This window comes from Gopherus evgoodei, chromosome 3, assembly GCF_007399415.2.
Source record: "Gopherus evgoodei ecotype Sinaloan lineage chromosome 3, rGopEvg1_v1.p, whole genome shotgun sequence".
NCBI classification, from domain to species: domain Eukaryota; kingdom Metazoa; phylum Chordata; order Testudines; family Testudinidae; genus Gopherus; species Gopherus evgoodei.
Window position 1 is genome coordinate 123,084,763 of NC_044324.1, and position 12,563 is coordinate 123,097,325.

The window sequence follows — 12,563 nt, forward strand, 5'->3', positions numbered from 1 at the left end:
GCTCATGTCTGACCCTGTGCTCAGGGCCCCGGATTTTGACAAACCATTCGTAGTAACCACAGATGCATCTGAGCGTGGTATAGGAGCAGTGCTCATGCAGGAAGCAACAGATCACAACTTCCATCCTGTCGTGTTTCTCAGCAAGAAACTGTCTGAGAGGGAAAGTCACTGGTCAGTCAGTGAAAAGGAATGCTATGCCATTGTGTACGCCCTGGAAAAGCTACGCCCATATGTTTGGGGACGGCGGTTCCAACTACAAACTGACCATGCTGCACTAAAGTGGCTTCATACTGCCAAGGGGAACAACAAGAAACTTCTTCGTTGGAGTTTAGCTCTCCAAGATTTTGATTTTGAAATTCAACACATCACAGGAGCTTCTAACAAAGTTGCTGATGCACTCTCCTGTGAGAGTTTCCCAGAATCCAGTAGTTAAAAAGTGTTCTTAAAATGTAAAAGTCTGTTAGTTATATACTTAGTAGTATATGTAAAGGTGCATGTGTTGTATTAATCTGTTTATTTTCAAGTTCTAGAAGGAAATTGCCGCCAGTGAGCTTCCCCACTGTCTGCAATTTGGGGGGCGTGTCATAAACAGATAGCTAAGGGTTAATGTCTCTTTCACCTGAAACACCTGACCAGAGAACCAATCAGGAAACCGGATTTTTTTTCAACTTTGGGTGGAGGGAATTGTGTGTCTGAGTTTTTTGTCTGTCTGCCTGTTTCCTCTGAGCTTTGGAGAAGTACTTTCTACTTTCTAGTCTGCTGTTTCTAAGTGTAAGGACAAAGAGATCAGATAGTAAGTTCTATGGTTCCTTTTCTTTGGTATTTGCATGAATATAAGTGCTGGAGTGCTTTGATTTGTATTCTTTTTGAATAAGGCTGTTTATTCAATATTCTTTTAAGCAATTGACCCTGTGTTGTATTATCTAAATACAGAGAGCACATTTGTATGTATTTTTTCTTTCTTTTTATATAAAGCTTTCTTTTAAGACCTGTTGGAGTTTTTCTTTACTTCAGGGAAATTGAGTCTGTACTCACCAGGGAATTGGTGGGAGGAAGAAATCAGGGGAGTTCTGTGTGTTGGATTGCTAGCCTGATTTTGCATTCCCTCTGGGGGAATAGGAAAGTACTTTTGTTCCAGGATTGGGAACGGAGAGGGGGAATCACTCTGCGTAGTTTCACAGAGCTTGTGTCTGTGTATCTCTCCAGGAGCATCTGGAGGGGGGAAGGGAAAAAGGATTATTTCCCTTTGTTGTGAGACTCAAGGGATTTGGGTCTTGGGGTCCCCAGGGAAGGTTTTTCAGTGGGACCAGAGTGCCCCAAAACACTCTAATTTTTTGGGTGGTGGCAGCAGTACCAGGTCCAAGCTGGTAACTAAGCTTGGAGGTTTTCATGCTAACCCCCATATTTTGGACGCTAAGGTCCAGAATCTGGGAATAAGGTTATGATACCCCTGCTTTGCCCCAGGCCCCCTGAATCCTCTGGGCTGCCCTGTTTGGAGCTGGTTTCAGCCCCAGAGGGCTAAGCAGTGAAGCGAGGTACTTGAAGTTTGACTGGCCAATTTCAGTGCTCTTTACAGATCTGTATTTAACAGAAATTTTATCTGTCACTGGGAAGTTTCTTATTTGGGGCCAGATCCAGCATTCTTGAAGTCAGTGGCAAAACTCACTGATATTTGGGGTGTAGACTCAGATCTTTAATATGGCAGAGGATATTTAAAGTATTTTATTTTCTCCCTGACATACCATCATTGTAGAAATATTCCAAAACTTTCCAAAGGGCTTCTGCTGTGGGAAGCACTGATACAAGTGATGCTTTGTTTTGTAGGACTGATCAAACCTGTGGCAAAACTCTTGCTCTTGTTTACCCCCAACAGGTGCCACAGTCTCTTTGACAGTTGCAGAGCAGATGGGATGTCATTTTAATGTTGCATCTAATTGACAAGGCCTTAACATAATGTTCTCCACGTATCCTGCATAGGGAAAGAGTTGGCAAAGGAATCTTGGATCATTTGTATTTCCTCTTCAGCAACATTTTTTTTAACTTGCTTTCCGCTGCATTTAAAAACGAGTGATAATTTCTTAACTGGCTTGTGTGGACATAGTTGGCTACTTTTTAATTTTTTTTACTTCTTGGCCGTCTGTTGTAGGCTCCTCTTTCATGCATTAATTTATGTATGTGGGTTTCTTTATACATATGTACATATGACTGTGGGTGGATTTGTTTATACATATGACTCTATCTGTGTGTGTGTGTGTTACATAAACACAGACCAATAAGTTAATGCAGAGAATTTGCGTGTGTACGTCCAAAATAGTGATTTTGAGTGTCTCAAATTTTGGATTCCCAACTAGAGGCTTCTTGATGTCTGACTTCTCGGATATGTCTACACAGGGGCATGGAGGGACAACAGAGAACCTACACACCATCCTGTGGCAGAGTCTCTTGGAGCCCAGGTGAACTGACTTGGGCTCTTGGAGCTTTAAATGTAGATATTTGGGCTCATACTGGAGCCTGGGTTCCAAGATCCACCCCCCGGGTGTGAGAGGCTGGGCTCCAACCCAAGTGTGAACATCTACACCAGGGGTAGGCAACCTATGGCCCGGGTGCCGAAGGTGGCACGCGAGCTGATTTTCAGCAGCACTCACACTGCCCGGGTCCTGGCCACCAGTCCGGGGGACTCTGCATTTTAATTTAATTTTAAATGAAAATTCTTAAACATTTTAGAAACCTTATTTACTTTACATAAAACAGTAGTTCAGTTATATATTGTAGACTTATGGAAAGAGACCTTCTAAAAACGTTAAAATGTATTACTGGCACATGAAACCTTAAATTAGAGTGAATAAATGAAGACTCGGCACACCACTTCCGAAAGGTTGCCGACCCCTGATCTACACTGTTGTTTTTAGCCCCACAGCATAAGCCCTTTAAGCCTGAGTCGGGTAACCTGGGCTCTGAGACTTGCTGACATGGCTTTTTTTGTTTGTTTTTTTGCTGTGGAGACATACTGACAGAGAGCAGGTGCTCAGCACTTTTTAAAAATCAGGCCCTCAAATTGAGCACTCAAACACTGATGCACTCACCATGACTAATCATTTTTGCAAACCTTGGCATAGCTACATGCACACCCACTAACACGTGTAACTCAGGGAAAGAGTACGGAAAATCTTTTTTTTTTAATAGGTTTCAACATAGTACATTGAACACTTGGGAATTTCTCCTAAAGATTGTTTCCTGCTATGCAGCATGTGCAGTGCATGTTCTGGTTTGAATGATTTAAATGAGAAATGAAATGTGCTTCCAAGATTTAAATCATAATAAATTTCTGATTTATCAGGAGGTTTTTATGAGCAGCCCATGCCAAGATGATATTTGTTGTAAGAGGAGAGGTTGTACTTCCCCCAGATGGACTGGGGACCAAACTGAAAGGGGTGAGAGAGCCCCAAATAAATATTTAATATATTTTAATTGAGGTATAAGTGAACTAACAGCAAACCCTTTCCTCTTTGCAGCTGCATTTTCTGGGATCTTCCCCTTACGAAAGATATTGAGTGAGAGATTCTTGGCTTCCTTGCGCATCAGGCTGCCCCTCAGGCAACCGTCATCCACAATCATATCGATTACACACTACCACAGGGGCTCAAATGTGTTGTCATTATAAAAACCAGACCTGATGCTGGCTTGTATCTAGCAGAATCACAGTATTAAAAAAGATCTGCATAAAATATTCTAATTCTGTAGATATTAATAATTCTTTGTGAGGCACAGGTACGTAATGCATTTAAGCACCCTTGGGTTCCTTACAACTCATTATATTCTATACTTACAGACTGTGATCCTGCAAAGACTCACGCATGTGTTTAACTTTAGGCACTGTGAACGGTCCCATTGACACCAATGGACTACTGCTTGTGTGCATATCTATTCATCACTGTAAGTAAGAGGTTTGCAGTCTGTCTCTAACACATGACACAAAACAGTCAAACATGAAAATTCTATTTGGATTCTTTATTCTAGCCCTCTCTCATGCATCCACTCAAAACAAATTAGCTCCAAGTTATTAAAATAATGCCCCCTTACAGCCTATTATAATTGTCTTTGGAAACAGACACAAAAATATTTTAAATATCATTTTTTCCAAACTGCCAGGTACATTTGACATTATTAAATAGCAGTGTATGCAGCAGGGAGCACTGGACGGTTAGGTCTCCTTGAAATCCTTGATTGCATTCCCTTCTAGTTACAGGCAAACATGAAAAAACAGCTGGGCAAGTACAGACAAATGAAAGTATCAGCTTAAATTACTTTTGATATATTGAAAGCTGTTTCAAGTAACTACCCAAGGAACCAGCAAAGGTAGTTTCCTAATAGAGGAGGCCTGTATCTTTAAGTAAAATATTACATAGGAAGTGTCATGGAACAAAATTTGGAGGGTGCTTTTAAGAGGTTAATTAAGGTAGGACATAGCCTAGTTGAGATATCTTAATGAAAGCTTCACTGTTCTTTGTATGCACAAACATTATATATAAATATATAATACACAATGAAGATTTTATTTTCCATGAGACTTGCTACGTAACAAATCCCAGCTTTGCCACTCATGAGTAATATAGGTCACCTAAATGAGAGCCAATAAAACATTTACAGAACATCACACCACCATGTGCCTTTATATGCTACCTTTGAACAGAGGCTATTCTAGATACTTAAAATACTGGTTTTTCTTCCTTCTCATAGCTTCAAGTGGAAATCTGGCTTGCGACCAGGATCCATGGTATGAACAGTCATTGGTACTGGTTTCTATATTCCTTTCCTGTGAAGACGGTTTCCTGAATTATCATTAGTCTAGCTGCACAGATCCTGGGTGAGGGACAGATTATAACAGATTTTTGAAACCTGTAAAAATGACCAAAAATAGCTATTGTATACTCAATAATGTCCTAAATTCAATATCCAAAGCTTTGAGACCATATAATTTATTATTGTGTTCTGAGTTATACCTTGTTATGAACTATCCTAAACAACTCTACTTTGTAGAGTGCTTTGAAATCTGCTGAAAAATGCTATATGTGAGCAAAGTATTTATTATTATTGTGTTTTATTTCCCCCTTGGTGTTCATTTTACTGGTAGATGATTATTGTATCCTTTCCTTTTTCATTTAGTCAAGCAATACTTATTTCCTTTATTTCATCCTCATAAATCACTTCTCTCCTCTTATGTCAGAATGTCACTAAACACTGTGTGTACTAATAACATTTAAAAATCACAGTATCAAATTACTTTTTAATAAACATATGTTTGCTGCACAGACAACTATGCAGAAACCTGTATGACCATCTTCACACTGACTTGCCTGATTTTTGCAGCCTTTACGTTGTTTTCTCAGGGGGAGACAGAGACAGCAGCACGATACACCTAATGTTCAGGCACAATGATTTCCTTGCAAAACTTAAGAGAACTGAGCCCAACATAGCTAGCTCACTGTCCTCAAGGGCTGTATCATCATTGATACAGTTGGTCAGGTTGTGTAGAATAAATCCCTCCCACTCATACCACTGTGATCACAATAATCCTTCTGTTCACAGACTTCCCAAAATATGAATTGAGAGAATAGCTGGGAGACACGTTCTGAGTGGTGCTTATGCCTGTCGTCACTTTGTCTGTCTGTTTCTTTCTCAGATTTTGAAAGTGTTTTGGCTGGTGTTTAAAAGCTGCAGTTTATGATAGAAGGCTTCTCGGCACTTTAATTACAGTTTGACAGGCACCTTTACCTTCCAGCTGAGTTGCCTTAACTCAAAGCAGCTGCTCTTCTAAATTACTACCCCCTCCAGTTCTCTACTTCAAATAGCTTACAGAAGTGATGCATGTCAGCTACAGCCTCACTAGATTTAGGCTTGCAAAATAGCCCTTTCTCCAGTGTTCCAGGTTTGTGTGTGGAGAGGGCAAGGCTTTGTCTGGGTTGCCCACTGAAATTTTTAAAGAGGATATATTTCTGGTAGCTCTTTGATGGTATAGTTAAAAATAAACATTACATATTGGAATTGGTTCTCCACTGCCTTTCACGTTGTGTTGCCAGAGAGTGTAAAGTGGGTTTTAAAGTGCTAATACTACCACCATTACGAGTGGAGGATTCAGATTTGGTAGCATTTTACACCAACTTATAACACAAGTGGAAATGACTACACAGGATCCAAGGCAATAGAGAGTCAGGCCCAATATTTTTATTATAGCCACAGATGGATCTTCATGATATTTGTCAGTGTGTTGCAAATGCTCATGGTATTATCACAAGTGTTAATGTTTTACTTAAAGCCACAACTCCTAGAGGCAAGTGGTGATGTGAGAATCTCCTCTTTCATTTAAAAAAAAAATTGTTCCAAAGAAAAGCTTGACAGTGTGACCCAAATGCATCCTAAAGGCTCAGAAACCAGAAGCCAAAGAGGGAGAATCCAACACATATTTTAAAAATCTCATAGTTAAACCAATTCATGATTTTTTGGTGCCTGACTGATTTTTTGAAGGCTTGGGGTTGGTAATGCTGTTATAATACACTCTGGTCTCTTGTGGCATAGCTGCTGCTATCCTCCATAAATTCCATCTTAATTTACTTGGCCAAGGCTGCTGAGTGGTTCTGGGGTCAGCTGGCCAGGGGCATATCCTGAAACAGCTGCAGATGCCCCTGGTTTGGTCTGACTGGGCAGCCAGAAAGCTATTAAAGGGATAGTTGGCCTAGGACGGTATACAGCCTTTTTTTAAAGGGTGAGAGGGGGTGGAATGGGCTTCTGTCCTCGGAGGGACTGGTAGCCTGGGTGTTTGGGACTCTTTCCTTGTCTCCAACGTATCCAGTTGGCAACGCAATTGGCAGAGAATTACCTTAGCAGGAGGTGACCGTGGAAAAAAGGTCTCATTGGTGGAGAAAGTTACTGTAGGCAAATGTCTGGTCTGCAGCTAGACACTGAGCTATCAGTTTGTTTTGTACTGGAAAGGTTACTGGTTTGCGTACACTGAATTTTAATTTGATCCCCTAATTCTGACACTAGACGTCTGTTTTTGCACCATACTAATGTCTGGATTCACTTTCTGTGGATTCCCCTGATCCCACTGGTGCTGCCGTTGCAGCATTCCCCACATCCCTTGTGGAGCACAGGGTCTGGAGGTGCAGGTCTATGAATCTTCTCTGAATCCATTTTTGACCAAAAGTCAAGTTCTCAGCAAAGTCTATCTGTGTATCTTTAGAATGACAACGTATTCATTGTTTCGACAGACAATTGAAGATCATTCATGGCATTTTATCTTGTATGTTGTTCAGGAGAGGATTATGTATTCCTTAAGGACACAGGAAGTGCTCTGTTTATTTAAGAGAAATTGTTCAACCCTCCCATCCATTTAAAATAAATTGACATTACTTACAAGTTCACTCATTAGAAGAGCAGAGTGACACTTTTACCAGTGGACTTTATCCAGCTATTTTGTCACAGGCAGCTCAGAGATGTTTCTCTTGTAATGGGTGGGAATTAGATAATTTTTGGTGAAATGAAGTGTCTGATGTTCAATGACACTTGTGCAAAGATTTATTTAATACAAATTTTAATCCTGAGAGCCTAGAATTTTTAGGAATAAGCAGTTTTTTATTCTCTAAAGGGAGGTGCAATAAACATCTTTTAAAGGAGTGGTGATGTTTGTTTAAAAATGTGTGACTCGGTCATGCAAAAGAAGGGTGTGTACCATAGGCTTGTTTCAGGCATAGTGTGGGCAACCATTGTGCAAACTTGCTTCAAGCATCTCCTACATTTCCCCCACCTGCTATTGCAGTCCTCAGTATCATTTGCTCCAGTGCTGGGACTCTGAAATATAAGTATAGCCAGTTGTGCTGAATTGTCCCAAACCATTGGGTGGTTTTATGATCAGAATTGAAATGAGATCGTCAAAGCTCATTTTTACTTGTGACCTACTCAAGTTGAACAGAGGAATTAGAATGGGAAAAGCTTCTGCAGTAACCCAAGCCACCACCTAGCAACCATAATAAGGGAGGGAGTGTACGTTATTCCTTGGGACACAGGATTGGGAAGTGAGAGACCTGAGTGCTATTCACAGCTCTGCCACTCGCTGAGTAATGTTGGGCAAATCACTCTTAGTTACTCATCTGTAAAGTTAATTGGGATTCTTCGCTAACCCACAGAGAGTTGTGCTCTGAGTTACTGTTTTGAAAAAGGAGCGATAGAAGAGCAAAATATTATTTGTTTTTATTGAATTTAATTGTTTAAATGTTGTGTAATGGAAGTTCAGACAAACTCAAATATCCAGGTGCTGTGTGTGAGAGAAAATAAACACAAACAAGGTTAGTTGTCCCATAAGAGTAGAAAAGTGTGATGCTGGACAAGAAGTTGAGGAAACAAAAGTATGATTATAAGACTGACTTGTGCCTCTCATGCTGGAAATCACCAAGTCAGTATCTGCACTGAAAGAGACTTTACAGTAGAGGTCAAGTGCTTAGGAAGTGTCATGTCAGCCCTAATTGTGGGGTGGAGTGGGGGGACTGGACAGGACATGAGATAATTTCTGAATACATCTGCATGCAGGAAAAGAGGATATGATCCTTTCCTTTCTCCTTATGACTCAACAAGTATCTTTCCAGAAAAGCTCACAGTGAATATTACAGCCATGTTTAGATTTCTTTTCCTTCTACGATGAGTCGTACAAAGTGAGGGTCACCATATTTTGCCTCTCCTAACCAAAGCCTTAGACCCACTCCAGCCTTGGCAGTGTTTTAAATTGGTAGTCATTATATAGCACTAATCCTAACTGTTGAAAGATTACTAGAGTAATTTTCAGAGGCATGTCTCTCTCTTGTTTTTATTCTTTAGTCTAGGGGGATTCAGATAACTGAGAAAATAATGGATATTGTCTAATGTGGAGCTTTCAGACTTTAATAAAATAAAACAATCTCCATAACTGCTTTCCACTAATTGAATTATACAGCTCAGACCCCCTTTTAGTTTGTGTTGAGGGCATTAGTCTGCTGCTCTAGTTATGATCATAAAATTAGCAATAATAGTTGAAGCTGACAGCTAAACCTCTGAAACAGTTAGTGATGTGATTTCTGATCTCTACAGCAGTGCATAAGTTTAGCAGAGTATGTGGCCTGAATTATAAACATATTATGAAAGAAAACCAGGTCAGTATTGTTGGATGGCCTGACTTACAAAATGGGCAAGACCTGATGGAATCATCTAATTGGTGAATGGTGCTTTTGAATCATATGCTTTTAAAAATATATATAATTGTGTGATGTGAAAATAGCTTATCATAATGGGCCTGACTCTCTCCTGCCACTTTTATCTGCAGAAATCTGGAGTTACTCCTTTGAAATCAATGGAGTTGTGTCTGTGGAAAATTAGTGAGACACAAATCGGTCCCAATATACTGCCTTGCATTAATTTACACCATCTATTCTGTGCATCTAGGATTCAATCCTGCCTTCAGATATAGGCCTCTTAGGATGCTCAGCAGAGTATACTTTGCACTGGCGGGTAGTATCAGGATCCTGTAACTGAAGCAGTTAGTATGGAGAAACTGGTAAAGGATCCTGAAGCCAAGAGTAAACTCAATATTGTTTAAATTAAAATTTAAAAAAATTAAGGGAAAATAAAGACATTGTTTTGAAATATTTTGCATATAGTTAACTTTGAATGTTTAATTTTATGCCTGTTACTACGATTGAGTAAATGGGTGTGAGACCACAGGGAGATGGGATACTACATTGGTGCAAAAGGAATTTGACCCTTAGCCTCATGACTGAAGGGTTTGTGCATATGCTGCTGCTGAGCACCCAGGTGTGTGTGTGTGTGTGTGTGTATGTGTGTGTTTATGAGCATACATGTGAGCTTTTCCCTGACAATAGAGTACAACACCTGGCATGTTTTCAAGGCTGACTTCTAGTCAGGTCTGCACTGGGAGTGGTGGGGGATTCTTGTTGATTTGTGAAAAGTCAGTGCTCCTGAAGTTGAGCAGTCCTGTTAGTTGTGTTTGCGCAACTCGCACTGACATCAGTAGGTGTTGCAGGCACACAGGAAGCTGATGAGATAATTGAGTTATGGGATCTTGCAGCTATTGGTTGATTATGCAGATGATGGGCGGGGGGTCTAGACTACATGTTAGATAACTGGAAATCAATTACCCCAAGATACAACATGACAGAAAAACTGTAATCAAGAACCCAAATTGCAGACAACTAGACTCGCTGCTGTAGATCTGTGCTTCAGCTTGCCCTAGAACTCCCATACTCTTGATACAACTGGTCCCTGTAAAGTGCTGCAAAATTCCACTGGGTCTCACTGCTGAAGGACAATGAGGAGAATTACCACTGGGGTGACTCTGAGTGTGGGGGAAAGATGCTCTCTGAGAGTGGGGAGTGACAGTTTGTCATGTCTTTGTCACTGCAGCTCTTGGAACAGCATGTTTTAGTAAGAATGTCTTGAGATGAAACCATAAATTAATGAGAGGCTTATATCGGATAGTGTTGCCAACTCTCACAATATTTGGTATGTTCCTAAAGCTCCAGCTCCTGGAGTCAAGTGATAAATTGAGAAGCTCAGTCTTGTTTTTAAAAAAAATGTCTAGGCATCTTGGTAGTGACGAAATGAGTGTACCCTAAACATTAAAAAAAATGTATAAAGAGAGTCCAAATGCATTATATTTTTACATGAGATGATGATGTTTGGGTGCCTGACTACATGATTTTTGGATGCTTGAAGTTGCATGACTGTGGTATGAAGGTTTAACATACATGTATTTTGGAATGCCCCATTGGCCTTATTACTCTTGACTAATGGAACTACTTGTGAGCTATGGAAGTCCTCTCAGACGAGTGCCAATAAAACCTTTCAGTACTTCACATACATATTTTAGGTGTGCATGTGGGCAGGTATATAGGGTCCATATTTACATATAATTTAAAATATCAAATGTAAAGATTTTTATCTTCAAGGGCCAGACTATGAAATATCTTTAGGTGCCTAAACACAAAGATGGACATCTAGTGGGATTTACAAAAGGGCCTACATACCTAGCTCCCATTGAAATCCCGCTTGTCTGCATCCTTAGGTGCCTCACTACCTTTCAAAATCCGTCCCCATGTGTGTTTTGGCCTTGCTGTATTGCTCATGAGTGGGGGAAAAGTCATGTATGAGATGTAGGACATCCTAAATGTGTGCCAGTAAAAACTTCACCTCATCATCAATGTGGTCTCTCTCTATTTTAGTAGCTTGCTTCTCTTTTGTTACTTTTCTGTGACTCTCTCCTTTTTTCTGTCCTGCTCAGCTGTGCACTCACTCATTTACCACCCTTTGGACTTGGGATATTTTTCAGGCATTTAATAGCTCCGAGGACTAAGTAGTTAAAAGACCAATATTGTCAAAAGACAGTGGCCAGAGAAGCCACTATCTTCTTCCCTCACATCCGGGAAAAGGGGAGAGTTGTGGGATTTCTACCAGGGATCTGTTCCTGAAACCAGCCAGTGCTTAGTAGATTTGAAGTCCCTGCCCCTCAAAAACTTTATAAATGGAATCCAGTGGCTGTGTGGCAGGGAGAAGGAGCATTCTCTGCTTGTGTGCATGGGTGTGTCATGCCTCTGCTGCTTTATCCCTCTCCCAGTGTCAGTTTGAGTCCTGCTCTCCCCTGAATTATTCCAGGGTCAATCTTTGCTCCTAGGTTTCCCAAGCAGCGCAGCATGAAATTGACCTCATTCTTGTCAGTTTCATGGCTGCCCAAAGGGTTCCATCTAACCACTGTGAAAACTGACAAGACTGGTAAATTTTCGTAGTAGTAGATAGGGGGGAAAAAAGCATAAGCAGCAGCCAAGCTCTGGTGCTGTGTCTGAGCCATTGGGAGGCCAACATTCTGCTTGGGAACCAGGCTGACATAGTACTGAAGATGCTTGTGCCCCATCTATACTACAGTTTAAAATGCTGAAAATACCATTACAGCTACTATATAGATGACAGTTTCACCTCTTGCACAAAGGGCTTCGGATTAATGGCAGTTTGAAACAATAGCTTTTTGAGGTGGTGGTTATTAATTTTAAAGCCTAAAAAATCATATTACATTTAAACTATATACTGCTGATCATTTTAGCAGAAATATCCAGCTCTTCTAAATTTGTGGGTGGGCTTTGAAATTGTAGGGTTGTGATTTTCTCTGCCCTGAGCAAAATACTATACATAGGTTATGTGTGTGGGGGGGAGAATTTAGTGTCTTCTATCACTCAGACAGCTATTTCTCTAGAAGTACACCTCTACCCCAATACAGCGCTGTCCTCCAGAGCCAAGAAATCTTACCATATTATAGATGAAACCCCTTATATCAAACTTGCTTTTATCCGCGGAAATGTGCAGCAGTATACCCCCCCAATGCTGCTTTAGCAAATTATATCTGAATTCAGGTTATATCAGTTTACATTATATCCTAAAGTCCTATTAATTTGTCATGATTTTATTGACTACCCTTTCACAAACAAATGTATTTAAGTGCATGTACAATCAACCACTTCCCCAAAAGAGAGGGC